General features: G+C 50.1%; 40 non-coding genes across 40 annotated transcripts; all 40 read right to left on the bottom strand.

Annotated features, from left to right (window-relative positions):
• Positions 1 to 413: 413 nt before the first annotated feature.
• Positions 414 to 487, bottom strand: Trnan-guu (transfer RNA asparagine (anticodon GUU)). The gene has a single exon. It is a non-coding gene; the product is annotated as a tRNA-Asn (tRNA).
• Positions 488 to 820: 333 nt separating this feature from the next.
• Trnat-cgu (transfer RNA threonine (anticodon CGU)) lies at positions 821 to 892 on the bottom strand. Its single transcript has one exon. It is a non-coding gene; the product is annotated as a tRNA-Thr (tRNA).
• A 689-nt stretch (positions 893 to 1,581) lies between these two features.
• Trnan-guu (transfer RNA asparagine (anticodon GUU)) lies at positions 1,582 to 1,656 on the bottom strand. The gene has a single exon. It is a non-coding gene; the product is annotated as a tRNA-Asn (tRNA).
• A 333-nt stretch (positions 1,657 to 1,989) lies between these two features.
• Positions 1,990 to 2,061, bottom strand: Trnat-cgu (transfer RNA threonine (anticodon CGU)). Its single transcript has one exon. It is a non-coding gene; the product is annotated as a tRNA-Thr (tRNA).
• A 689-nt stretch (positions 2,062 to 2,750) lies between these two features.
• On the bottom strand, positions 2,751 to 2,824 carry Trnan-guu (transfer RNA asparagine (anticodon GUU)). Its single transcript has one exon. It is a non-coding gene; the product is annotated as a tRNA-Asn (tRNA).
• A 333-nt stretch (positions 2,825 to 3,157) lies between these two features.
• Trnat-cgu (transfer RNA threonine (anticodon CGU)) lies at positions 3,158 to 3,229 on the bottom strand. Its single transcript has one exon. It is a non-coding gene; the product is annotated as a tRNA-Thr (tRNA).
• Positions 3,230 to 3,918: 689 nt separating this feature from the next.
• Positions 3,919 to 3,992, bottom strand: Trnan-guu (transfer RNA asparagine (anticodon GUU)). Its single transcript has one exon. It is a non-coding gene; the product is annotated as a tRNA-Asn (tRNA).
• A 333-nt stretch (positions 3,993 to 4,325) lies between these two features.
• Positions 4,326 to 4,397, bottom strand: Trnat-cgu (transfer RNA threonine (anticodon CGU)). The gene has a single exon. It is a non-coding gene; the product is annotated as a tRNA-Thr (tRNA).
• A 689-nt stretch (positions 4,398 to 5,086) lies between these two features.
• On the bottom strand, positions 5,087 to 5,160 carry Trnan-guu (transfer RNA asparagine (anticodon GUU)). The gene has a single exon. It is a non-coding gene; the product is annotated as a tRNA-Asn (tRNA).
• Positions 5,161 to 5,493: 333 nt separating this feature from the next.
• Trnat-cgu (transfer RNA threonine (anticodon CGU)) lies at positions 5,494 to 5,565 on the bottom strand. The gene has a single exon. It is a non-coding gene; the product is annotated as a tRNA-Thr (tRNA).
• A 689-nt stretch (positions 5,566 to 6,254) lies between these two features.
• Trnan-guu (transfer RNA asparagine (anticodon GUU)) lies at positions 6,255 to 6,328 on the bottom strand. The gene has a single exon. It is a non-coding gene; the product is annotated as a tRNA-Asn (tRNA).
• Positions 6,329 to 6,661: 333 nt separating this feature from the next.
• Positions 6,662 to 6,733, bottom strand: Trnat-cgu (transfer RNA threonine (anticodon CGU)). Its single transcript has one exon. It is a non-coding gene; the product is annotated as a tRNA-Thr (tRNA).
• A 689-nt stretch (positions 6,734 to 7,422) lies between these two features.
• Positions 7,423 to 7,496, bottom strand: Trnan-guu (transfer RNA asparagine (anticodon GUU)). The gene has a single exon. It is a non-coding gene; the product is annotated as a tRNA-Asn (tRNA).
• Positions 7,497 to 7,829: 333 nt separating this feature from the next.
• Trnat-cgu (transfer RNA threonine (anticodon CGU)) lies at positions 7,830 to 7,901 on the bottom strand. The gene has a single exon. It is a non-coding gene; the product is annotated as a tRNA-Thr (tRNA).
• Positions 7,902 to 8,590: 689 nt separating this feature from the next.
• Trnan-guu (transfer RNA asparagine (anticodon GUU)) lies at positions 8,591 to 8,664 on the bottom strand. The gene has a single exon. It is a non-coding gene; the product is annotated as a tRNA-Asn (tRNA).
• Positions 8,665 to 8,997: 333 nt separating this feature from the next.
• On the bottom strand, positions 8,998 to 9,069 carry Trnat-cgu (transfer RNA threonine (anticodon CGU)). Its single transcript has one exon. It is a non-coding gene; the product is annotated as a tRNA-Thr (tRNA).
• Positions 9,070 to 9,758: 689 nt separating this feature from the next.
• On the bottom strand, positions 9,759 to 9,832 carry Trnan-guu (transfer RNA asparagine (anticodon GUU)). The gene has a single exon. It is a non-coding gene; the product is annotated as a tRNA-Asn (tRNA).
• A 333-nt stretch (positions 9,833 to 10,165) lies between these two features.
• Trnat-cgu (transfer RNA threonine (anticodon CGU)) lies at positions 10,166 to 10,237 on the bottom strand. The gene has a single exon. It is a non-coding gene; the product is annotated as a tRNA-Thr (tRNA).
• A 689-nt stretch (positions 10,238 to 10,926) lies between these two features.
• Trnan-guu (transfer RNA asparagine (anticodon GUU)) lies at positions 10,927 to 11,000 on the bottom strand. Its single transcript has one exon. It is a non-coding gene; the product is annotated as a tRNA-Asn (tRNA).
• A 333-nt stretch (positions 11,001 to 11,333) lies between these two features.
• Positions 11,334 to 11,405, bottom strand: Trnat-cgu (transfer RNA threonine (anticodon CGU)). Its single transcript has one exon. It is a non-coding gene; the product is annotated as a tRNA-Thr (tRNA).
• A 689-nt stretch (positions 11,406 to 12,094) lies between these two features.
• Positions 12,095 to 12,168, bottom strand: Trnan-guu (transfer RNA asparagine (anticodon GUU)). The gene has a single exon. It is a non-coding gene; the product is annotated as a tRNA-Asn (tRNA).
• A 333-nt stretch (positions 12,169 to 12,501) lies between these two features.
• Trnat-cgu (transfer RNA threonine (anticodon CGU)) lies at positions 12,502 to 12,573 on the bottom strand. The gene has a single exon. It is a non-coding gene; the product is annotated as a tRNA-Thr (tRNA).
• A 689-nt stretch (positions 12,574 to 13,262) lies between these two features.
• Trnan-guu (transfer RNA asparagine (anticodon GUU)) lies at positions 13,263 to 13,336 on the bottom strand. Its single transcript has one exon. It is a non-coding gene; the product is annotated as a tRNA-Asn (tRNA).
• Positions 13,337 to 13,669: 333 nt separating this feature from the next.
• Positions 13,670 to 13,741, bottom strand: Trnat-cgu (transfer RNA threonine (anticodon CGU)). The gene has a single exon. It is a non-coding gene; the product is annotated as a tRNA-Thr (tRNA).
• Positions 13,742 to 14,430: 689 nt separating this feature from the next.
• Positions 14,431 to 14,504, bottom strand: Trnan-guu (transfer RNA asparagine (anticodon GUU)). Its single transcript has one exon. It is a non-coding gene; the product is annotated as a tRNA-Asn (tRNA).
• Positions 14,505 to 14,837: 333 nt separating this feature from the next.
• On the bottom strand, positions 14,838 to 14,909 carry Trnat-cgu (transfer RNA threonine (anticodon CGU)). The gene has a single exon. It is a non-coding gene; the product is annotated as a tRNA-Thr (tRNA).
• A 689-nt stretch (positions 14,910 to 15,598) lies between these two features.
• Trnan-guu (transfer RNA asparagine (anticodon GUU)) lies at positions 15,599 to 15,672 on the bottom strand. The gene has a single exon. It is a non-coding gene; the product is annotated as a tRNA-Asn (tRNA).
• A 333-nt stretch (positions 15,673 to 16,005) lies between these two features.
• Positions 16,006 to 16,077, bottom strand: Trnat-cgu (transfer RNA threonine (anticodon CGU)). The gene has a single exon. It is a non-coding gene; the product is annotated as a tRNA-Thr (tRNA).
• A 689-nt stretch (positions 16,078 to 16,766) lies between these two features.
• Positions 16,767 to 16,840, bottom strand: Trnan-guu (transfer RNA asparagine (anticodon GUU)). Its single transcript has one exon. It is a non-coding gene; the product is annotated as a tRNA-Asn (tRNA).
• A 333-nt stretch (positions 16,841 to 17,173) lies between these two features.
• On the bottom strand, positions 17,174 to 17,245 carry Trnat-cgu (transfer RNA threonine (anticodon CGU)). The gene has a single exon. It is a non-coding gene; the product is annotated as a tRNA-Thr (tRNA).
• A 689-nt stretch (positions 17,246 to 17,934) lies between these two features.
• On the bottom strand, positions 17,935 to 18,008 carry Trnan-guu (transfer RNA asparagine (anticodon GUU)). The gene has a single exon. It is a non-coding gene; the product is annotated as a tRNA-Asn (tRNA).
• A 333-nt stretch (positions 18,009 to 18,341) lies between these two features.
• Positions 18,342 to 18,413, bottom strand: Trnat-cgu (transfer RNA threonine (anticodon CGU)). The gene has a single exon. It is a non-coding gene; the product is annotated as a tRNA-Thr (tRNA).
• A 689-nt stretch (positions 18,414 to 19,102) lies between these two features.
• Trnan-guu (transfer RNA asparagine (anticodon GUU)) lies at positions 19,103 to 19,176 on the bottom strand. Its single transcript has one exon. It is a non-coding gene; the product is annotated as a tRNA-Asn (tRNA).
• A 333-nt stretch (positions 19,177 to 19,509) lies between these two features.
• Trnat-cgu (transfer RNA threonine (anticodon CGU)) lies at positions 19,510 to 19,581 on the bottom strand. Its single transcript has one exon. It is a non-coding gene; the product is annotated as a tRNA-Thr (tRNA).
• A 689-nt stretch (positions 19,582 to 20,270) lies between these two features.
• On the bottom strand, positions 20,271 to 20,344 carry Trnan-guu (transfer RNA asparagine (anticodon GUU)). Its single transcript has one exon. It is a non-coding gene; the product is annotated as a tRNA-Asn (tRNA).
• A 333-nt stretch (positions 20,345 to 20,677) lies between these two features.
• On the bottom strand, positions 20,678 to 20,749 carry Trnat-cgu (transfer RNA threonine (anticodon CGU)). Its single transcript has one exon. It is a non-coding gene; the product is annotated as a tRNA-Thr (tRNA).
• A 689-nt stretch (positions 20,750 to 21,438) lies between these two features.
• Positions 21,439 to 21,512, bottom strand: Trnan-guu (transfer RNA asparagine (anticodon GUU)). The gene has a single exon. It is a non-coding gene; the product is annotated as a tRNA-Asn (tRNA).
• Positions 21,513 to 21,845: 333 nt separating this feature from the next.
• Trnat-cgu (transfer RNA threonine (anticodon CGU)) lies at positions 21,846 to 21,917 on the bottom strand. Its single transcript has one exon. It is a non-coding gene; the product is annotated as a tRNA-Thr (tRNA).
• A 689-nt stretch (positions 21,918 to 22,606) lies between these two features.
• Positions 22,607 to 22,680, bottom strand: Trnan-guu (transfer RNA asparagine (anticodon GUU)). Its single transcript has one exon. It is a non-coding gene; the product is annotated as a tRNA-Asn (tRNA).
• A 333-nt stretch (positions 22,681 to 23,013) lies between these two features.
• On the bottom strand, positions 23,014 to 23,085 carry Trnat-cgu (transfer RNA threonine (anticodon CGU)). The gene has a single exon. It is a non-coding gene; the product is annotated as a tRNA-Thr (tRNA).
• Positions 23,086 to 23,742: the final 657 nt, after the last annotated feature.

Raw genomic sequence — 23,742 nt, 5'->3', positions numbered from 1 at the left:
GCGCTGTTGTCCACAGTGGCACTGGCGTTGCCCATGGGGCTTCATGTAAGGCGACTGCACGTCGCTCGGCCAACAGCGGCCTACTGCAGACCGACACTTAAGACACACCAAATACAAATCGACATCGAGAGACAGGCCCTGTCATATGGCACTCGCGACGTATATGCTGAAATTGAATGTAAAGAATACGTCTTTTGTAGCGGGCGTCCCTCTACTGCAGTGTCACACATGACGAATAAAAAGGAAAACAGCAGAACGTCTGTGTAGGGCCATGTTTTTACCCACAGTGTCACTTGGCTGAATGTGTATAAGGCTCTGTGGCATCACTCAAACGCAGCCAAATTGTCACACTAGCTGTGTATCTCTAACAAAGTTGACGTACGTCCTCACCTCGGTGCCGGTTAGAACGATTTCGCCCCCGGGTGGGCTCGAACCACCAACCTTTCGGTTAACAGCCGAACGCGCTAGCCGATTGCGCCACGGAGGCCTTGACTTTGGCTCCCTTGTGCTCTGTATATCAACGCAATTCGTATACCTTCTGCAGCAATCTCGCAGAATGGTAGCATTTGCTTACGCCTCTTCACATGGATAACGTGCATGCACACTGTAGCGAGGCTCGTAAACGAATGACATCGCCAAGCATGACATTATACTACAAAATGCATACAAACCAATGTTCTGCCTATGCATTCAGAAAACCTCTGAGGCCAGTAGAATACTTGTCATAGGTTGTAGAACATCCCTTTCATTCAGTGTACTGCCATGTGTTAGATGCTGCTCGAGATAGCTCCGCTCCTTGCAGGAAGGTTTAAGAAATGAATGCCTTCTGTGAGGTTCGAACTCACGACCCGTGGTTTACGAGACCAGTGCTCTACCACTGAGCTAAGAAGGCGGCATCTTAGCGTTTGTGAGCTATACCCAAATTGTTACTTCATCATACTGAATCTTGCAGCCCTCGACCAGATATCGGATTTGGCACACAGCTGCTGCTGGGGGTGTCCACATTGCCGTTTTCCAAATCTCTTGAATGTTTCGCCCTTACGATCGACGACGAGCGTCGGCCCACCAAAAGTTTGCGGTCTGCACAATCCTGACCTAGTGCACAGCTTGTGGGATAGCGTGGCTCGACTGCGAAATGCGCCTTTCGGTTCCTCTCTCTGGCAAAAGTGCGCTGTTGTCCACAGTGGCACTGGCGTTGCCCATGGGGCTTCATGTAAGGCGACTGCACGTCGCTCGGCCAACAGCGGCCTACTGCAGACCGACACTTAAGACACACCAAATACAAATCGACATCGAGAGACAGGCCCTGTCATATGGCACTCGCGACGTATATGCTGAAATTGAATGTAAAGAATACGTCTTTTGTAGCGGGCGTCCCTCTACTGCAGTGTCACACATGACGAATAAAAAGGAAAACAGCAGAACGTCTGTGTAGGGCCATGTTTTTACCCACAGTGTCACTTGGCTGAATGTGTATAAGGCTCTGTGGCATCACTCAAACGCAGCCAAATTGTCACACTAGCTGTGTATCTCTAACAAAGTTGACGTACGTCCTCACCTCGGTGCCGGTTAGAACGATTTCGCCTACCGGGTGGGCTCGAACCACCAACCTTTCGGTTAACAGCCGAACGCGCTAGCCGATTGCGCCACGGAGGCCTTGACTTTGGCTCCCTTGTGCTCTGTATATCAACGCAATTCGTATACCTTCTGCAGCAATCTCGCAGAATGGTAGCATTTGCTTACGCCTCTTCACATGGATAACGTGCATGCACACTGTAGCGAGGCTCGTAAACGAATGACATCGCCAAGCATGACATTATACTACAAAATGCATACAAACCAATGTTCTGCCTATGCATTCAGAAAACCTCTGAGGCCAGTAGAATACTTGTCATAGGTTGTAGAACATCCCTTTCATTCAGTGTACTGCCATGTGTTAGATGCTGCTCGAGATAGCTCCGCTCCTTGCAGGAAGGTTTAAGAAATGAATGCCTTCTGTGAGGTTCGAACTCACGACCCCTGGTTTACGAGACCAGTGCTCTACCACTGAGCTAAGAAGGCGGCATCTTAGCGTTTGTGAGCTATCCCCAAATTGTTACTTCATCATACTGAATCTTGCAGCCCTCGACCAGATATCGGATTTGGCACACAGCTGCTGCTGGGGGTGTCCACATTGCCGTTTTCCAAATCTCTTGAATGTTTCGCCCTTACGATCGACGACGAGCGTCGGCCCACCAAAAGTTTGCGGTCTGCACAATCCTGACCTAGTGCACAGCTTGTGGGATAGCGTGGCTCGACTGCGAAATGCGCCTTTCGGTTCCTCTCTCTGGCAAAAGTGCGCTGTTGTCCACAGTGGCACTGGCGTTGCCCATGGGGCTTCATGTAAGGCGACTGCACGTCGCTCGGCCAACAGCGGCCTACTGCAGACCGACACTTAAGACACACCAAATACAAATCGACATCGAGAGACAGGCCCTGTCATATGGCACTCGCGACGTATATGCTGAAATTGAATGTAAAGAATACGTCTTTTGTAGCGGGCGTCCCTCTACTGCAGTGTCACACATGACGAATAAAAAGGAAAACAGCAGAACGTCTGTGTAGGGCCATGTTTTTACCCACAGTGTCACTTGGCTGAATGTGTATAAGGCTCTGTGGCATCACTCAAACGCAGCCAAATTGTCACACTAGCTGTGTATCTCTAACAAAGTTGACGTACGTCCTCACCTCGGTGCCGGTTAGAACGATTTCGCCCCCGGGTGGGCTCGAACCACCAACCTTTCGGTTAACAGCCGAACGCGCTAGCCGATTGCGCCACGGAGGCCTTGACTTTGGCTCCCTTGTGCTCTGTATATCAACGCAATTCGTATACCTTCTGCAGCAATCTCGCAGAATGGTAGCATTTGCTTACGCCTCTTCACATGGATAACGTGCATGCACACTGTAGCGAGGCTCGTAAACGAATGACATCGCCAAGCATGACATTATACTACAAAATGCATACAAACCAATGTTCTGCCTATGCATTCAGAAAACCTCTGAGGCCAGTAGAATACTTGTCATAGGTTGTAGAACATCCCTTTCATTCAGTGTACTGCCATGTGTTAGATGCTGCTCGAGATAGCTCCGCTCCTTGCAGGAAGGTTTAAGAAATGAATGCCTTCTGTGAGGTTCGAACTCACGACCCCTGGTTTACGAGACCAGTGCTCTACCACTGAGCTAAGAAGGCGGCATCTTAGCGTTTGTGAGCTATCCCCAAATTGTTACTTCATCATACTGAATCTTGCAGCCCTCGACCAGATATCGGATTTGGCACACAGCTGCTGCTGGGGGTGTCCACATTGCCGTTTTCCAAATCTCTTGAATGTTTCGCCCTTACGATCGACGACGAGCGTCGGCCCACCAAAAGTTTGCGGTCTGCACAATCCTGACTTAGTGCACAGCTTGTGGGATAGCGTGGCTCGACTGCGAAATGCGCCTTTCGGTTCCTCTCTCTGGCAAAAGTGCGCTGTTGTCCACAGTGGCACTGGCGTTGCCCATGGGGCTTCATGTAAGGCGACTGCACGTCGCTCGGCCAACAGCGGCCTACTGCAGACCGACACTTAAGACACACCAAATACAAATCGACATCGAGAGACAGGCCCTGTCATATGGCACTCGCGACGTATATGCTGAAATTGAATGTAAAGAATACGTCTTTTGTAGCGGGCGTCCCTCTACTGCAGTGTCACACATGACGAATAAAAAGGAAAACAGCAGAACGTCTGTGTAGGGCCATGTTTTTACCCACAGTGTCACTTGGCTGAATGTGTATAAGGCTCTGTGGCATCACTCAAACGCAGCCAAATTGTCACACTAGCTGTGTATCTCTAACAAAGTTGACGTACGTCCTCACCTCGGTGCCGGTTAGAACGATTTCGCCCCCGGGTGGGCTCGAACCACCAACCTTTCGGTTAACAGCCGAACGCGCTAGCCGATTGCGCCACGGAGGCCTTGACTTTGGCTCCCTTGTGCTCTGTATATCAACGCAATTCGTATACCTTCTGCAGCAATCTCGCAGAATGGTAGCATTTGCTTACGCCTCTTCACATGGATAACGTGCATGCACACTGTAGCGAGGCTCGTAAACGAATGACATCGCCAAGCATGACATTATACTACAAAATGCATACAAACCAATGTTCTGCCTATGCATTCAGAAAACCTCTGAGGCCAGTAGAATACTTGTCATAGGTTGTAGAACATCCCTTTCATTCAGTGTACTGCCATGTGTTAGATGCTGCTCGAGATAGCTCCGCTCCTTGCAGGAAGGTTTAAGAAATGAATGCCTTCTGTGAGGTTCGAACTCACGACCCCTGGTTTACGAGACCAGTGCTCTACCACTGAGCTAAGAAGGCGGCATCTTAGCGTTTGTGAGCTATCCCCAAATTGTTACTTCATCATACTGAATCTTGCAGCCCTCGACCAGATATCGGATTTGGCACACAGCTGCTGCTGGGGGTGTCCACATTGCCGTTTTCCAAATCTCTTGAATGTTTCGCCCTTACGATCGACGACGAGCGTCGGCCCACCAAAAGTTTGCGGTCTGCACAATCCTGACTTAGTGCACAGCTTGTGGGATAGCGTGGCTCGACTGCGAAATGCGCCTTTCGGTTCCTCTCTCTGGCAAAAGTGCGCTGTTGTCCACAGTGGCACTGGCGTTGCCCATGGGGCTTCATGTAAGGCGACTGCACGTCGCTCGGCCAACAGCGGCCTACTGCAGACCGACACTTAAGACACACCAAATACAAATCGACATCGAGAGACAGGCCCTGTCATATGGCACTCGCGACGTATATGCTGAAATTGAATGTAAAGAATACGTCTTTTGTAGCGGGCGTCCCTCTACTGCAGTGTCACACATGACGAATAAAAAGGAAAACAGCAGAACGTCTGTGTAGGGCCATGTTTTTACCCACAGTGTCACTTGGCTGAATGTGTATAAGGCTCTGTGGCATCACTCAAACGCAGCCAAATTGTCACACTAGCTGTGTATCTCTAACAAAGTTGACGTACGTCCTCACCTCGGTGCCGGTTAGAACGATTTCGCCCCCGGGTGGGCTCGAACCACCAACCTTTCGGTTAACAGCCGAACGCGCTAGCCGATTGCGCCACGGAGGCCTTGACTTTGGCTCCCTTGTGCTCTGTATATCAACGCAATTCGTATACCTTCTGCAGCAATCTCGCAGAATGGTAGCATTTGCTTACGCCTCTTCACATGGATAACGTGCATGCACACTGTAGCGAGGCTCGTAAACGAATGACATCGCCAAGCATGACATTATACTACAAAATGCATACAAACCAATGTTCTGCCTATGCATTCAGAAAACCTCTGAGGCCAGTAGAATACTTGTCATAGGTTGTAGAACATCCCTTTCATTCAGAGTACTGCCATGTGTTAGATGCTGCTCGAGATAGCTCCGCTCCTTGCAGGAAGGTTTAAGAAATGAATGCCTTCTGTGAGGTTCGAACTCACGACCCCTGGTTTACGAGACCAGTGCTCTACCACTGAGCTAAGAAGGCGGCATCTTAGCGTTTGTGAGCTATCCCCAAATTGTTACTTCATCATACTGAATCTTGCAGCCCTCGACCAGATATCGGATTTGGCACACAGCTGCTGCTGGGGGTGTCCACATTGCCGTTTTCCAAATCTCTTGAATGTTTCGCCCTTACGATCGACGACGAGCGTCGGCCCACCAAAAGTTTGCGGTCTGCACAATCCTGACTTAGTGCACAGCTTGTGGGATAGCGTGGCTCGACTGCGAAATGCGCCTTTCGGTTCCTCTCTCTGGCAAAAGTCCGCTGTTGTCCACAGTGGCACTGGCGTTGCCCATGGGGCTTCATGTAAGGCGACTGCACGTCGCTCGGCCAACAGCGGCCTACTGCAGACCGACACTTAAGACACACCAAATACAAATCGACATCGAGAGACAGGCCCTGTCATATGGCACTCGCGACGTATATGCTGAAATTGAATGTAAAGAATACGTCTTTTGTAGCGGGCGTCCCTCTACTGCAGTGTCACACATGACGAATAAAAAGGAAAACAGCAGAACGTCTGTGTAGGGCCATGTTTTTACCCACAGTGTCACTTGGCTGAATGTGTATAAGGCTCTGTGGCATCACTCAAACGCAGCCAAATTGTCACACTAGCTGTGTATCTCTAACAAAGTTGACGTACGTCCTCACCTCGGTGCCGGTTAGAACGATTTCGCCCCCGGGTGGGCTCGAACCACCAACCTTTCGGTTAACAGCCGAACGCGCTAGCCGATTGCGCCACGGAGGCCTTGACTTTGGCTCCCTTGTGCTCTGTATATCAACGCAATTCGTATACCTTCTGCAGCAATCTCGCAGAATGGTAGCATTTGCTTACGCCTCTTCACATGGATAACGTGCATGCACACTGTAGCGAGGCTCGTAAACGAATGACATCGCCAAGCATGACATTATACTACAAAATGCATACAAACCAATGTTCTGCCTATGCATTCAGAAAACCTCTGAGGCCAGTAGAATACTTGTCATAGGTTGTAGAACATCCCTTTCATTCAGAGTACTGCCATGTGTTAGATGCTGCTCGAGATAGCTCCGCTCCTTGCAGGAAGGTTTAAGAAATGAATGCCTTCTGTGAGGTTCGAACTCACGACCCCTGGTTTACGAGACCAGTGCTCTACCACTGAGCTAAGAAGGCGGCATCTTAGCGTTTGTGAGCTATCCCCAAATTGTTACTTCATCATACTGAATCTTGCAGCCCTCGACCAGATATCGGATTTGGCACACAGCTGCTGCTGGGGGTGTCCACATTGCCGTTTTCCAAATCTCTTGAATGTTTCGCCCTTACGATCGACGACGAGCGTCGGCCCACCAAAAGTTTGCGGTCTGCACAATCCTGACCTAGTGCACAGCTTGTGGGATAGCGTGGCTCGACTGCGAAATGCGCCTTTCGGTTCCTCTCTCTGGCAAAAGTGCGCTGTTGTCCACAGTGGCACTGGCGTTGCCCATGGGGCTTCATGTAAGGCGACTGCACGTCGCTCGGCCAACAGCGGCCTACTGCAGACCGACACTTAAGACACACCAAATACAAATCGACATCGAGAGACAGGCCCTGTCATATGGCACTCGCGACGTATATGCTGAAATTGAATGTAAAGAATACGTCTTTTGTAGCGGGCGTCCCTCTACTGCAGTGTCACACATGACGAATAAAAAGGAAAACAGCAGAACGTCTGTGTAGGGCCATGTTTTTACCCACAGTGTCACTTGGCTGAATGTGTATAAGGCTCTGTGGCATCACTCAAACGCAGCCAAATTGTCACACTAGCTGTGTATCTCTAACAAAGTTGACGTACGTCCTCACCTCGGTGCCGGTTAGAACGATTTCGCCCCCGGGTGGGCTCGAACCACCAACCTTTCGGTTAACAGCCGAACGCGCTAGCCGATTGCGCCACGGAGGCCTTGACTTTGGCTCCCTTGTGCTCTGTATATCAACGCAATTCGTATACCTTCTGCAGCAATCTCGCAGAATGGTAGCATTTGCTTACGCCTCTTCACATGGATAACGTGCATGCACACTGTAGCGAGGCTCGTAAACGAATGACATCGCCAAGCATGACATTATACTACAAAATGCATACAAACCAATGTTCTGCCTATGCATTCAGAAAACCTCTGAGGCCAGTAGAATACTTGTCATAGGTTGTAGAACATCCCTTTCATTCAGAGTACTGCCATGTGTTAGATGCTGCTCGAGATAGCTCCGCTCCTTGCAGGAAGGTTTAAGAAATGAATGCCTTCTGTGAGGTTCGAACTCACGACCCCTGGTTTACGAGACCAGTGCTCTACCACTGAGCTAAGAAGGCGGCATCTTAGCGTTTGTGAGCTATCCCCAAATTGTTACTTCATCATACTGAATCTTGCAGCCCTCGACCAGATATCGGATTTGGCACACAGCTGCTGCTGGGGGTGTCCACATTGCCGTTTTCCAAATCTCTTGAATGTTTCGCCCTTACGATCGACGACGAGCGTCGGCCCACCAAAAGTTTGCGGTCTGCACAATCCTGACCTAGTGCACAGCTTGTGGGATAGCGTGGCTCGACTGCGAAATGCGCCTTTCGGTTCCTCTCTCTGGCAAAAGTGCGCTGTTGTCCACAGTGGCACTGGCGTTGCCCATGGGGCTTCATGTAAGGCGACTGCACGTCGCTCGGCCAACAGCGGCCTACTGCAGACCGACACTTAAGACACACCAAATACAAATCGACATCGAGAGACAGGCCCTGTCATATGGCACTCGCGACGTATATGCTGAAATTGAATGTAAAGAATACGTCTTTTGTAGCGGGCGTCCCTCTACTGCAGTGTCACACATGACGAATAAAAAGGAAAACAGCAGAACGTCTGTGTAGGGCCATGTTTTTACCCACAGTGTCACTTGGCTGAATGTGTATAAGGCTCTGTGGCATCACTCAAACGCAGCCAAATTGTCACACTAGCTGTGTATCTCTAACAAAGTTGACGTACGTCCTCACCTCGGTGCCGGTTAGAACGATTTCGCCCCCGGGTGGGCTCGAACCACCAACCTTTCGGTTAACAGCCGAACGCGCTAGCCGATTGCGCCACGGAGGCCTTGACTTTGGCTCCCTTGTGCTCTGTATATCAACGCAATTCGTATACCTTCTGCAGCAATCTCGCAGAATGGTAGCATTTGCTTACGCCTCTTCACATGGATAACGTGCATGCACACTGTAGCGAGGCTCGTAAACGAATGACATCGCCAAGCATGACATTATACTACAAAATGCATACAAACCAATGTTCTGCCTATGCATTCAGAAAACCTCTGAGGCCAGTAGAATACTTGTCATAGGTTGTAGAACATCCCTTTCATTCAGTGTACTGCCATGTGTTAGATGCTGCTCGAGATAGCTCCGCTCCTTGCAGGAAGGTTTAAGAAATGAATGCCTTCTGTGAGGTTCGAACTCACGACCCCTGGTTTACGAGACCAGTGCTCTACCACTGAGCTAAGAAGGCGGCATCTTAGCGTTTGTGAGCTATCCCCAAATTGTTACTTCATCATACTGAATCTTGCAGCCCTCGACCAGATATCGGATTTGGCACACAGCTGCTGCTGGGGGTGTCCACATTGCCGTTTTCCAAATCTCTTGAATGTTTCGCCCTTACGATCGACGACGAGCGTCGGCCCACCAAAAGTTTGCGGTCTGCACAATCCTGACTTAGTGCACAGCTTGTGGGATAGCGTGGCTCGACTGCGAAATGCGCCTTTCGGTTCCTCTCTCTGGCAAAAGTGCGCTGTTGTCCACAGTGGCACTGGCGTTGCCCATGGGGCTTCATGTAAGGCGACTGCACGTCGCTCGGCCAACAGCGGCCTACTGCAGACCGACACTTAAGACACACCAAATACAAATCGACATCGAGAGACAGGCCCTGTCATATGGCACTCGCGACGTATATGCTGAAATTGAATGTAAAGAATACGTCTTTTGTAGCGGGCGTCCCTCTACTGCAGTGTCACACATGACGAATAAAAAGGAAAACAGCAGAACGTCTGTGTAGGGCCATGTTTTTACCCACAGTGTCACTTGGCTGAATGTGTATAAGGCTCTGTGGCATCACTCAAACGCAGCCAAATTGTCACACTAGCTGTGTATCTCTAACAAAGTTGACGTACGTCCTCACCTCGGTGCCGGTTAGAACGATTTCGCCCCCGGGTGGGCTCGAACCACCAACCTTTCGGTTAACAGCCGAACGCGCTAGCCGATTGCGCCACGGAGGCCTTGACTTTGGCTCCCTTGTGCTCTGTATATCAACGCAATTCGTATACCTTCTGCAGCAATCTCGCAGAATGGTAGCATTTGCTTACGCCTCTTCACATGGATAACGTGCATGCACACTGTAGCGAGGCTCGTAAACGAATGACATCGCCAAGCATGACATTATACTACAAAATGCATACAAACCAATGTTCTGCCTATGCATTCAGAAAACCTCTGAGGCCAGTAGAATACTTGTCATAGGTTGTAGAACATCCCTTTCATTCAGTGTACTGCCATGTGTTAGATGCTGCTCGAGATAGCTCCGCTCCTTGCAGGAAGGTTTAAGAAATGAATGCCTTCTGTGAGGTTCGAACTCACGACCCCTGGTTTACGAGACCAGTGCTCTACCACTGAGCTAAGAAGGCGGCATCTTAGCGTTTGTGAGCTATCCCCAAATTGTTACTTCATCATACTGAATCTTGCAGCCCTCGACCAGATATCGGATTTGGCACACAGCTGCTGCTGGGGGTGTCCACATTGCCGTTTTCCAAATCTCTTGAATGTTTCGCCCTTACGATCGACGACGAGCGTCGGCCCACCAAAAGTTTGCGGTCTGCACAATCCTGACTTAGTGCACAGCTTGTGGGATAGCGTGGCTCGACTGCGAAATGCGCCTTTCGGTTCCTCTCTCTGGCAAAAGTGCGCTGTTGTCCACAGTGGCACTGGCGTTGCCCATGGGGCTTCATGTAAGGCGACTGCACGTCGCTCGGCCAACAGCGGCCTACTGCAGACCGACACTTAAGACACACCAAATACAAATCGACATCGAGAGACAGGCCCTGTCATATGGCACTCGCGACGTATATGCTGAAATTGAATGTAAAGAATACGTCTTTTGTAGCGGGCGTCCCTCTACTGCAGTGTCACACATGACGAATAAAAAGGAAAACAGCAGAACGTCTGTGTAGGGCCATGTTTTTACCCACAGTGTCACTTGGCTGAATGTGTATAAGGCTCTGTGGCATCACTCAAACGCAGCCAAATTGTCACACTAGCTGTGTATCTCTAACAAAGTTGACGTACGTCCTCACCTCGGTGCCGGTTAGAACGATTTCGCCCCCGGGTGGGCTCGAACCACCAACCTTTCGGTTAACAGCCGAACGCGCTAGCCGATTGCGCCACGGAGGCCTTGACTTTGGCTCCCTTGTGCTCTGTATATCAACGCAATTCGTATACCTTCTGCAGCAATCTCGCAGAATGGTAGCATTTGCTTACGCCTCTTCACATGGATAACGTGCATGCACACTGTAGCGAGGCTCGTAAACGAATGACATCGCCAAGCATGACATTATACTACAAAATGCATACAAACCAATGTTCTGCCTATGCATTCAGAAAACCTCTGAGGCCAGTAGAATACTTGTCATAGGTTGTAGAACATCCCTTTCATTCAGAGTACTGCCATGTGTTAGATGCTGCTCGAGATAGCTCCGCTCCTTGCAGGAAGGTTTAAGAAATGAATGCCTTCTGTGAGGTTCGAACTCACGACCCCTGGTTTACGAGACCAGTGCTCTACCACTGAGCTAAGAAGGCGGCATCTTAGCGTTTGTGAGCTATCCCCAAATTGTTACTTCATCATACTGAATCTTGCAGCCCTCGACCAGATATCGGATTTGGCACACAGCTGCTGCTGGGGGTGTCCACATTGCCGTTTTCCAAATCTCTTGAATGTTTCGCCCTTACGATCGACGACGAGCGTCGGCCCACCAAAAGTTTGCGGTCTGCACAATCCTGACTTAGTGCACAGCTTGTGGGATAGCGTGGCTCGACTGCGAAATGCGCCTTTCGGTTCCTCTCTCTGGCAAAAGTCCGCTGTTGTCCACAGTGGCACTGGCGTTGCCCATGGGGCTTCATGTAAGGCGACTGCACGTCGCTCGGCCAACAGCGGCCTACTGCAGACCGACACTTAAGACACACCAAATACAAATCGACATCGAGAGACAGGCCCTGTCATATGGCACTCGCGACGTATATGCTGAAATTGAATGTAAAGAATACGTCTTTTGTAGCGGGCGTCCCTCTACTGCAGTGTCACACATGACGAATAAAAAGGAAAACAGCAGAACGTCTGTGTAGGGCCATGTTTTTACCCACAGTGTCACTTGGCTGAATGTGTATAAGGCTCTGTGGCATCACTCAAACGCAGCCAAATTGTCACACTAGCTGTGTATCTCTAACAAAGTTGACGTACGTCCTCACCTCGGTGCCGGTTAGAACGATTTCGCCCCCGGGTGGGCTCGAACCACCAACCTTTCGGTTAACAGCCGAACGCGCTAGCCGATTGCGCCACGGAGGCCTTGACTTTGGCTCCCTTGTGCTCTGTATATCAACGCAATTCGTATACCTTCTGCAGCAATCTCGCAGAATGGTAGCATTTGCTTACGCCTCTTCACATGGATAACGTGCATGCACACTGTAGCGAGGCTCGTAAACGAATGACATCGCCAAGCATGACATTATACTACAAAATGCATACAAACCAATGTTCTGCCTATGCATTCAGAAAACCTCTGAGGCCAGTAGAATACTTGTCATAGGTTGTAGAACATCCCTTTCATTCAGAGTACTGCCATGTGTTAGATGCTGCTCGAGATAGCTCCGCTCCTTGCAGGAAGGTTTAAGAAATGAATGCCTTCTGTGAGGTTCGAACTCACGACCCCTGGTTTACGAGACCAGTGCTCTACCACTGAGCTAAGAAGGCGGCATCTTAGCGTTTGTGAGCTATCCCCAAATTGTTACTTCATCATACTGAATCTTGCAGCCCTCGACCAGATATCGGATTTGGCACACAGCTGCTGCTGGGGGTGTCCACATTGCCGTTTTCCAAATCTCTTGAATGTTTCGCCCTTACGATCGACGACGAGCGTCGGCCCACCAAAAGTTTGCGGTCTGCACAATCCTGACCTAGTGCACAGCTTGTGGGATAGCGTGGCTCGACTGCGAAATGCGCCTTTCGGTTCCTCTCTCTGGCAAAAGTGCGCTGTTGTCCACAGTGGCACTGGCGTTGCCCATGGGGCTTCATGTAAGGCGACTGCACGTCGCTCGGCCAACAGCGGCCTACTGCAGACCGACACTTAAGACACACCAAATACAAATCGACATCGAGAGACAGGCCCTGTCATATGGCACTCGCGACGTATATGCTGAAATTGAATGTAAAGAATACGTCTTTTGTAGCGGGCGTCCCTCTACTGCAGTGTCACACATGACGAATAAAAAGGAAAACAGCAGAACGTCTGTGTAGGGCCATGTTTTTACCCACAGTGTCACTTGGCTGAATGTGTATAAGGCTCTGTGGCATCACTCAAACGCAGCCAAATTGTCACACTAGCTGTGTATCTCTAACAAAGTTGACGTACGTCCTCACCTCGGTGCCGGTTAGAACGATTTCGCCCCCGGGTGGGCTCGAACCACCAACCTTTCGGTTAACAGCCGAACGCGCTAGCCGATTGCGCCACGGAGGCCTTGACTTTGGCTCCCTTGTGCTCTGTATATCAACGCAATTCGTATACCTTCTGCAGCAATCTCGCAGAATGGTAGCATTTGCTTACGCCTCTTCACATGGATAACGTGCATGCACACTGTAGCGAGGCTCGTAAACGAATGACATCGCCAAGCATGACATTATACTACAAAATGCATACAAACCAATGTTCTGCCTATGCATTCAGAAAACCTCTGAGGCCAGTAGAATACTTGTCATAGGTTGTAGAACATCCCTTTCATTCAGAGTACTGCCATGTGTTAGATGCTGCTCGAGATAGCTCCGCTCCTTGCAGGAAGGTTTAAGAAATGAATGCCTTCTGTGAGGTTCGAACTCACGACCCCTGGTTTACGAGACCAGTGCTCTACCACTGAGCTAAGAAGGCGGCATCTTAGCGTTTGTGAGCTATCCCCAAATTGTTACTTCATCATACTGAATCTTGCAGCCCTCGACCAGATATCGGATTTGGCACACAGCTGCTGCTGGGGGTGTCCACATTGCCGTTTTCCAAATCTCTTGAATGTTTCGCCCTTACGATCGACGACGAGCGTCGGCCCACCAAAAGTTTGCGGTCTGCACAATCCTGACCTAGTGCACAGCTTGTGGGATAGCGTGGCTCGACTGCGAAATGCGCCTTTCGGTTCCTCTCTCTGGCAAAAGTGCGCTGTTGTCCACAGTGGCACTGGCGTTGCCCATGGGGCTTCATGTAAGGCGACTGCACGTCGCTCGGCCAACAGCGGCCTACTGCAGACCGACACTTAAGACACACCAAATACAAATCGACATCGAGAGACAGGCCCTGTCATATGGCACTCGCGACGTATATGCTGAAATTGAATGTAAAGAATACGTCTTTTGTAGCGGGCGTCCCTCTACTGCAGTGTCACACATGACGAATAAAAAGGAAAACAGCAGAACGTCTGTGTAGGGCCATGTTTTTACCCACAGTGTCACTTGGCTGAATGTGTATAAGGCTCTGTGGCATCACTCAAACGCAGCCAAATTGTCACACTAGCTGTGTATCTCTAACAAAGTTGACGTACGTCCTCACCTCGGTGCCGGTTAGAACGATTTCGCCCCCGGGTGGGCTCGAACCACCAACCTTTCGCTTAACAGCCGAACGCGCTAGCCGATTGCGCCACGGAGGCCTTGACTTTGGCTCCCTTGTGCTCTGTATATCAACGCAATTCGTATACCTTCTGCAGCAATCTCGCAGAATGGTAGCATTTGCTTACGCCTCTTCACATGGATAACGTGCATGCACACTGTAGCGAGGCTCGTAAACGAATGACATCGCCAAGCATGACATTATACTACAAAATGCATACAAACCAATGTTCTGCCTATGCATTCAGAAAACCTCTGAGGCCAGTAGAATACTTGTCATAGGTTGTAGAACATCCCTTTCATTCAGAGTACTGCCATGTGTTAGATGCTGCTCGAGATAGCTCCGCTCCTTGCAGGAAGGTTTAAGAAATGAATGCCTTCTGTGAGGTTCGAACTCACGACCCCTGGTTTACGAGACCAGTGCTCTACCACTGAGCTAAGAAGGCGGCATCTTAGCGTTTGTGAGCTATCCCCAAATTGTTACTTCATCATACTGAATCTTGCAGCCCTCGACCAGATATCGGATTTGGCACACAGCTGCTGCTGGGGGTGTCCACATTGCCGTTTTCCAAATCTCTTGAATGTTTCGCCCTTACGATCGACGACGAGCGTCGGCCCACCAAAAGTTTGCGGTCTGCACAATCCTGACCTAGTGCACAGCTTGTGGGATAGCGTGGCTCGACTGCGAAATGCGCCTTTCGGTTCCTCTCTCTGGCAAAAGTGCGCTGTTGTCCACAGTGGCACTGGCGTTGCCCATGGGGCTTCATGTAAGGCGACTGCACGTCGCTCGGCCAACAGCGGCCTACTGCAGACCGACACTTAAGACACACCAAATACAAATCGACATCGAGAGACAGGCCCTGTCATATGGCACTCGCGACGTATATGCTGAAATTGAATGTAAAGAATACGTCTTTTGTAGCGGGCGTCCCTCTACTGCAGTGTCACACATGACGAATAAAAAGGAAAACAGCAGAACGTCTGTGTAGGGCCATGTTTTTACCCACAGTGTCACTTGGCTGAATGTGTATAAGGCTCTGTGGCATCACTCAAACGCAGCCAAATTGTCACACTAGCTGTGTATCTCTAACAAAGTTGACGTACGTCCTCACCTCGGTGCCGGTTAGAACGATTTCGCCCCCGGGTGGGCTCGAACCACCAACCTTTCGGTTAACAGCCGAACGCGCTAGCCGATTGCGCCACGGAGGCCTTGACTTTGGCTCCCTTGTGCTCTGTATATCAACGCAATTCGTATACCTTCTGCAGCAATCTCGCAGAATGGTAGCATTTGCTTACGCCTCTTCACATGGATAACGTGCATGCACACTGTAGCGAGGCTCGTAAACGAATGACATCGCCAAGCATGACATTATACTACAAAATGCATACAAACCAATGTTCTGCCTATGCATTCAGAAAACCTCTGAGGCCAGTAGAATACTTGTCATAGGTTGTAGAACATCCCTTTCATTCAGAGTACTGCCATGTGTTAGATGCTGCTCGAGATAGCTCCGCTCCTTGCAGGAAGGTTTAAGAAATGAATGCCTTCTGTGAGGTTCGAACTCACGACCCCTGGTTTACGAGACCAGTGCTCTACCACTGAGCTAAGAAGGCGGCATCTTAGCGTTTGTGAGCTATCCCCAAATTGTTACTTCATCATACTGAATCTTGCAGCCCTCGACCAGATATCGGATTTGGCACACAGCTGCTGCTGGGGGTGTCCACATTGCCGTTTTCCAAATCTCTTGAATGTTTCGCCCTTACGATCGACGACGAGCGTCGGCCCACCAAAAGTTTGCGGTCTGCACAATCCTGACCTAGTGCACAGCTTGTGGGATAGCGTGGCTCGACTGCGAAATGCGCCTTTCGGTTCCTCTCTCTGGCAAAAGTGCGCTGTTGTCCACAGTGGCACTGGCGTTGCCCATGGGGCTTCATGTAAGGCGACTGCACGTCGCTCGGCCAACAGCGGCCTACTGCAGACCGACACTTAAGACACACCAAATACAAATCGACATCGAGAGACAGGCCCTGTCATATGGCACTCGCGACGTATATGCTGAAATTGAATGTAAAGAATACGTCTTTTGTAGCGGGCGTCCCTCTACTGCAGTGTCACACATGACGAATAAAAAGGAAAACAGCAGAACGTCTGTGTAGGGCCATGTTTTTACCCACAGTGTCACTTGGCTGAATGTGTATAAGGCTCTGTGGCATCACTCAAACGCAGCCAAATTGTCACACTAGCTGTGTATCTCTAACAAAGTTGACGTACGTCCTCACCTCGGTGCCGGTTAGAACGATTTCGCCCCCGGGTGGGCTCGAACCACCAACCTTTCGGTTAACAGCCGAACGCGCTAGCCGATTGCGCCACGGAGGCCTTGACTTTGGCTCCCTTGTGCTCTGTATATCAACGCAATTCGTATACCTTCTGCAGCAATCTCGCAGAATGGTAGCATTTGCTTACGCCTCTTCACATGGATAACGTGCATGCACACTGTAGCGAGGCTCGTAAACGAATGACATCGCCAAGCATGACATTATACTACAAAATGCATACAAACCAATGTTCTGCCTATGCATTCAGAAAACCTCTGAGGCCAGTAGAATACTTGTCATAGGTTGTAGAACATCCCTTTCATTCAGAGTACTGCCATGTGTTAGATGCTGCTCGAGATAGCTCCGCTCCTTGCAGGAAGGTTTAAGAAATGAATGCCTTCTGTGAGGTTCGAACTCACGACCCCTGGTTTACGAGACCAGTGCTCTACCACTGAGCTAAGAAGGCGGCATCTTAGCGTTTGTGAGCTATCCCCAAATTGTTACTTCATCATACTGAATCTTGCAGCCCTCGACCAGATATCGGATTTGGCACACAGCTGCTGCTGGGGGTGTCCACATTGCCGTTTTCCAAATCTCTTGAATGTTTCGCCCTTACGATCGACGACGAGCGTCGGCCCACCAAAAGTTTGCGGTCTGCACAATCCTGACCTAGTGCACAGCTTGTGGGATAGCGTGGCTCGACTGCGAAATGCGCCTTTCGGTTCCTCTCTCTGGCAAAAGTGCGCTGTTGTCCACAGTGGCACTGGCGTTGCCCATGGGGCTTCATGTAAGGCGACTGCACGTCGCTCGGCCAACAGCGGCCTACTGCAGACCGACACTTAAGACACACCAAATACAAATCGACATCGAGAGACAGGCCCTGTCATATGGCACTCGCGACGTATATGCTGAAATTGAATGTAAAGAATACGTCTTTTGTAGCGGGCGTCCCTCTACTGCAGTGTCACACATGACGAATAAAAAGGAAAACAGCAGAACGTCTGTGTAGGGCCATGTTTTTACCCACAGTGTCACTTGGCTGAATGTGTAGAAGGCTCTGTGGCATCACTCAAACGCAGCCAAATTGTCACACTAGCTGTGTATCTCTAACAAAGTTGACGTACGTCCTCACCTCGGTGCCGGTTAGAACGATTTCGCCCCCGGGTGGGCTCGAACCACCAACCTTTCGGTTAACAGCCGAACGCGCTAGCCGATTGCGCCACGGAGGCCTTGACTTTGGCTCCCTTGTGCTCTGTATATCAACGCAATTCGTATACCTTCTGCAGCAATCTCGCAGAATGGTAGCATTTGCTTACGCCTCTTCACATGGATAACGTGCATGCACACTGTAGCGAGGCTCGTAAACGAATGACATCGCCAAGCATGACATTATACTACAAAATGCATACAAACCAATGTTCTGCCTATGCATTCAGAAAACCTCTGAGGCCAGTAGAATACTTGTCATAGGTTGTAGAACATCCCTTTCATTCAGAGTACTGCCATGTGTTAGATGCTGCTCGAGATAGCTCCGCTCCTTGCAGGAAGGTTTAAGAAATGAATGCCTTCTGTGAGGTTCGAACTCACGACCCCTGGTTTACGAGACCAGTGCTCTACCACTGAGCTAAGAAGGCGGCATCTTAGCGTTTGTGAGCTATCCCCAAATTGTTACTTCATCATACTGAATCTTGCAGCCCTCGACCAGATATCGGATTTGGCACACAGCTGCTGCTGGGGGTGTCCACATTGCCGTTTTCCAAATCTCTTGAATGTTTCGCCCTTACGATCGACGACGAGCGTCGGCCCACCAAAAGTTTGCGGTCTGCACAATCCTGACCTAGTGCACAGCTTGTGGGATAGCGTGGCTCGACTGCGAAATGCGCCTTTCGGTTCCTCTCTCTGGCAAAAGTGCGCTGTTGTCCACAGTGGCACTGGCGTTGCCCATGGGGCTTCATGTAAGGCGACTGCACGTCGCTCGGCCAACAGCGGCCTACTGCAGACCGACACTTAAGACACACCAAATACAAATCGACATCGAGAGACAGGCCCTGTCATATGGCACTCGCGACGTATATGCTGAAATTGAATGTAAAGAATACGTCTTTTGTAGCGGGCGTCCCTCTACTGCAGTGTCACACATGACGAATAAAAAGGAAAACAGCAGAACGTCTGTGTAGGGCCATGTTTTTACCCACAGTGTCACTTGGCTGAATGTGTATAAGGCTCTGTGGCATCACTCAAACGCAGCCAAATTGTCACACTAGCTGTGTATCTCTAACAAAGTTGACGTACGTCCTCACCTCGGTGCCGGTTAGAACGATTTCGCCCCCGGGTGGGCTCGAACCACCAACCTTTCGGTTAACAGCCGAACGCGCTAGCCGATTGCGCCACGGAGGCCTTGACTTTGGCTCCCTTGTGCTCTGTATATCAACGCAATTCGTATACCTTCTGCAGCAATCTCGCAGAATGGTAGCATTTGCTTACGCCTCTTCACATGGATAACGTGCATGCACACTGTAGCGAGGCTCGTAAACGAATGACATCGCCAAGCATGACATTATACTACAAAATGCATACAAACCAATGTTCTGCCTATGCATTCAGAAAACCTCTGAGGCCAGTAGAATACTTGTCATAGGTTGTAGAACATCCCTTTCATTCAGAGTACTGCCATGTGTTAGATGCTGCTCGAGATAGCTCCGCTCCTTGCAGGAAGGTTTAAGAAATGAATGCCTTCTGTGAGGTTCGAACTCACGACCCCTGGTTTACGAGACCAGTGCTCTACCACTGAGCTAAGAAGGCGGCATCTTAGCGTTTGTGAGCTATCCCCAAATTGTTACTTCATCATACTGAATCTTGCAGCCCTCGACCAGATATCGGATTTGGCACACAGCTGCTGCTGGGGGTGTCCACATTGCCGTTTTCCAAATCTCTTGAATGTTTCGCCCTTACGATCGACGACGAGCGTCGGCCCACCAAAAGTTTGCGGTCTGCACAATCCTGACCTAGTGCACAGCTTGTGGGATAGCGTAGCTCGACTGCGAAATGCGCCTTTCGGTTCCTCTCTCTGGCAAAAGTGCGCTGTTGTCCACAGTGGCACTGGCGTTGCCCATGGGGCTTCATGTAAGGCGACTGCACGTCGCTCGGCCAACAGCGGCCTACTGCAGACCGACACTTAAGACACACCAAATACAAATCGACATCGAGAGACAGGCCCTGTCATATGGCACTCGCGACGTATATGCTGAAATTGAATGTAAAGAATACGTCTTTTGTAGCGGGCGTCCCTCTACTGCAGTGTCACACATGACGAATAAAAAGGAAAACAGCAGAACGTCTGTGTAGGGCCATGTTTTTACCCACAGTGTCACTTGGCTGAATGTGTATAAGGCTCTGTGGCATCACTCAAACGCAGCCAAATTGTCACACTAGCTGTGTATCTCTAACAAAGTTGACGTACGTCCTCACCTCGGTGCCGGTTAGAACGATTTCGCCCCCGGGTGGGCTCGAACCACCAACCTTTCGGTTAACAGCCGAACGCGCTAGCCGATTGCGCCACGGAGGCCTTGACTTTGGCTCCCTTGTGCTCTGTATATCAACGCAATTCGTATACCTTCTGCAGCAATCTCGCAGAATGGTAGCATTTGCTTACGCCTCTTCACATGGATAACGTGCATGCACACTGTAGCGAGGCTCGTAAACGAATGACATCGCCAAGCATGACATTATACTACAAAATGCATACAAACCAATGTTCTGCCTATGCATTCAGAAAACCTCTGAGGCCAGTAGAATACTTGTCATAGGTTGTAGAACATCCCTTTCATTCAGAGTACTGCCATGTGTTAGATGCTGCTCGAGATAGCTCCGCTCCTTGCAGGAAGGTTTAAGAAATGAATGCCTTCTGTGAGGTTCGAACTCACGACCCCTGGTTTACGAGACCAGTGCTCTACCACTGAGCTAAGAAGGCGGCATCTTAGCGTTTGTGAGCTATCCCCAAATTGTTACTTCATCATACTGAATCTTGCAGCCCTCGACCAGATATCGGATTTGGCACACAGCTGCTGCTGGGGGTGTCCACATTGCCGTTTTCCAAATCTCTTGAATGTTTCGCCCTTACGATCGACGACGAGCGTCGGCCCACCAAAAGTTTGCGGTCTGCACAATCCTGACCTAGTGCACAGCTTGTGGGATAGCGTGGCTCGACTGCGAAATGCGCCTTTCGGTTCCTCTCTCTGGCAAAAGTGCGCTGTTGTCCACAGTGGCACTGGCGTTGCCCATGGGGCTTCATGTAAGGCGACTGCACGTCGCTCGGCCAACAGCGGCCTACTGCAGACCGACACTTAAGACACACCAAATACAAATCGACATCGAGAGACAGGCCCTGTCATATGGCACTCGCGACGTATATGCTGAAATTGAATGTAAAGAATACGTCTTTTGTAGCGGGCGTCCCTCTACTGCAGTGTCACACATGACGAATAAAAAGGAAAACAGCAGAACGTCTGTGTAGGGCCATGTTTTTACCCACAGTGTCACTTGGCTGAATGTGTATAAGGCTCTGTGGCATCACTCAAACGCAGCCAAATTGTCACACTAGCTGTGTATCTCTAACAGAGTTGACGTACGTCCTCACCTCGGTGCCGGTTAGAACGATTTCGCCCCCGGGTGGGCTCGAACCACCAACCTTTCGGTTAACAGCCGAACGCGCTAGCCGATTGCGCCACGGAGGCCTTGACTTTGGCTCCCTTGTGCTCTGTATATCAACGCAATTCGTATACCTTCTGCAGCAATCTCGCAGAATGGTAGCATTTGCTTACGCCTCTTCACATGGATAACGTGCATGCACACTGTAGCGAGGCTCGTAAACGAATGACATCGCCAAGCATGACATTATACTACAAAATGCATACAAACCAATGTTCTGCCTATGCATTCAGAAAACCTCTGAGGCCAGTAGAATACTTGTCATAGGTTGTAGAACATCCCTTTCATTCAGAGTACTGCCATGTGTTAGATGCTGCTCGAGATAGCTCCGCTCCTTGCAGGAAGGTTTAAGAAATGAATGCCTTCTGTGAGGTTCGAACTCACGACCCCTGGTTTACGAGACCAGTGCTCTACCACTGAGCTAAGAAGGCGGCATCTTAGCGTTTGTGAGCTATCCCCAAATTGTTACTTCATCATACTGAATCTTGCAGCCCTCGACCAGATATCGGATTTGGCACACAGCTGCTGCTGGGGGTGTCCACATTGCCGTTTTCCAAATCTCTTGAATGTTTCGCCCTTACGATCGACGACGAGCGTCGGCCCACCAAAAGTTTGCGGTCTGCACAATCCTGACCTAGTGCACAGCTTGTGGGATAGCGTGGCTCGACTGCGAAATGCGCCTTTCGGTTCCTCTCTCTGGCAAAAGTGCGCTGTTGTCCACAGTGGCACTGGCGTTGCCCATGGGGCTTCATGTAAGGCGACTGCACGTCGCTCGGCCAACAGCGGCCTACTGCAGACCGACACTTAAGACACACCAAATACAAATCGACATCGAGAGACAGGCCCTGTCATATGGCACTCGCGACGTATATGCTGAAATTGAATGTAAAGAATACGTCTTTTGTAGCGGGCGTCCCTCTACTGCAGTGTCACACATGACGAATAAAAAGGAAAACAGCAGAACGTCTGTGTAGGGCCATGTTTTTACCCACAGTGTCACTTGGCTGAATGTGTAGAAGGCTCTGTGGCATCACTCAAACGCAGCCAAATTGTCACACTAGCTGTGTATCTCTAACAAAGTTGACGTACGTCCTCACCTCGGTGCCGGTTAAAACGATTTCGCCCCCGGGTGGGCTCGAACCACCAACCTTTCGGTTAACAGCCGAACGCGCTAGCCGATTGCGCCACGGAGGCCTTGACTTTGGCTCCCTTGTGCTCTGTATATCAACGCAATTCGTATACCTTCTGCAGCAATCTCGCAGAATGGTAGCATTTGCTTACGCCTCTTCACATGGATAACGTGCATGCACACTGTAGCGAGGCTCGTAAACGAATGACATCGCCAAGCATGACATTATACTACAAAATGCATACAAACCAATGTTCTGCCTATGCATTCAGAAAACCTCTGAGGCCAGTAGAATACTTGTCATAGGTTGTAGAACATCCCTTTCATTCAGTGTACTGCCATGTGTTAGATGCTGCTCGAGATAGCTCCGCTCCTTGCAGGAAGGTTTAAGAAATGAATGCCTTCTGTGAGGTTCGAACTCACGACCCCTGGTTTACGAGACCAGTGCTCTACCACTGAGCTAAGAAGGCGGCATCTTAGCGTTTGTGAGCTATCCCCAAATTGTTACTTCATCATACTGAATCTTGCAGCCCTCGACCAGATATCGGATTTGGCACACAGCTGCTGCTGGGGGTGTCCACATTGCCGTTTTCCAAATCTCTTGAATGTTTCGCCCTTACGATCGACGACGAGCGTCGGCCCACCAAAAGTTTGCGGTCTGCACAATCCTGACCTAGTGCACAGCTTGTGGGATAGCGTGGCTCGACTGCGAAATGCGCCTTTCGGCTCCTCTCTCTGGCTACAGTGCGCTGTTGTCCACAGTGGCACTGGCGTTGCCCATGGGGCTTCATGTAAGGCGACTGCACGTCGCTCGGCCAACAGCGGCCTACTGCAGACCGACACTTAAGACACACCAAATACAAATCGACATCGAGAGACAGGCCCTGTCATATGGCACTCGCGACGTATATGCTGAAATTGAATGTAAAGAATACGTCTTTTGTAGCGGGCGTCCCTCTACTGCAGTGTCACACATGACGAATAAAAAGGAAAACAGCAGAACGTCTGTGTAGGGCCATGTTTTTACCCACAGTGTCACTTGGCTGAATGTGTATAAGGCTCTGTGGCATCACTCAAACGCAGCCAAATTGTCACACTAGCTGTGTATCTCTAACAAAGTTGACGTA

This window comes from Schistocerca serialis, unplaced genomic scaffold, assembly GCF_023864345.2.
Source record: "Schistocerca serialis cubense isolate TAMUIC-IGC-003099 unplaced genomic scaffold, iqSchSeri2.2 HiC_scaffold_1257, whole genome shotgun sequence".
Taxonomy (NCBI): domain Eukaryota; kingdom Metazoa; phylum Arthropoda; class Insecta; order Orthoptera; family Acrididae; genus Schistocerca; species Schistocerca serialis.
This window is presented reverse-complemented; position numbering and strand designations above follow the sequence as displayed.